The sequence below is a fragment of the Nannospalax galili genome, unplaced genomic scaffold (genome assembly GCF_000622305.1).
Source record: "Nannospalax galili isolate Female #2095 unplaced genomic scaffold, S.galili_v1.0 scaffold302, whole genome shotgun sequence".
NCBI classification, from domain to species: domain Eukaryota; kingdom Metazoa; phylum Chordata; class Mammalia; order Rodentia; family Spalacidae; genus Nannospalax; species Nannospalax galili.
This window is the reverse complement of record NW_008350120.1, coordinates 5297049-5298239: the sequence shown is the minus strand read 5'-3', so window position 1 is coordinate 5298239 and position 1191 is coordinate 5297049.

Genomic DNA, 1191 nt, shown 5'->3' with positions numbered 1-1191 from the left:
GAAAGCTGTCCTTAGAGGGAAGTTTATAGCTCTAAGTGCCTACATCAAAAAATCGGAAAGAACACAAATAAATGACTTAATGTTGCAACTCAAAGCACTTGAAAAGCAACAGCAAACGAAAACCAACCCAGCAGAAAAGAAGAAATAACAAAAATCAGTGCAGAAATTAATGAAATATAAACAAAGAAAACAATACAAAGAATCAAGAAATCCAAGAGCTGGCTCTTTGAGAAGATAAACAAGATTGATAGACTGCTAGTCCAGGTAACCAAAAGAAAGAAAGAGCACCTCCAAATCAACAAAATCAGAGATGAAAGGGGAACATCACAACAGACACCAAAGAGATTTAGAACATTATAAGGGAATACTTTAAAAACCTATATGCTACTAAATTTGAAAACCTAAAGAAATGTATGGGTACCTAAAACCATGGGTACCACCAGAATTAAACCAAGAAGAGATTAACAGCTTAAACAGACCCATAACCCATAAGGACACTGAAACAGCAATACAAAACCTTTGTCCTAAAGTCCAGGACCAGATGGACTTACCACAGAATTCTATCAGACATTTAAAGAGGATCTACATCCAATACTACTTAATTTATTCAAAAAGATAGAAATGGGCTGGGCTTGGTGGCGCACGCCTTTAATCTCAGCACTTGGGAGGCAGAGGCAGGCAGATCTTTGTGAGTTCTATGCCACCCTGGTCTACATAGTGAGTTCCAGGACAGCTGGGGCTACAGGGAGACCCTGTCTGAAAAAGACAAAAAAAACCAAAAACAAACAAAAACAAAAAAGACAGACGAGGACATTAAGTCTAATTTTCAGTGTGGAAACAAAGCTATACCATTGGTTTTCTATAGAAAGGCTCCTGCTCTTTACCTAATTTGAGGACAGCACACTCTATGAAAACCCACACCAGGCCATGATTCAGCAGAATCATCATGGGGGATGGGGGGATTACATTGACTGTAATTGTATCAAAACTATAGGGGATTACATTGACTGTAATTGTATCAAAACTACAGATCATACTGCATGAGAAAACCTCACAGGCCTGTGGGCTATTAAAGATAAGAATTCTTCCCCTACAAACCAGAGAACAAAAGACTCTGAAAGTACTTAAATTAGCATACAACTTGTTTATAAAGCTGAGTTCCTGGGACTGAATTAGTGCCGAAGTGGTTAA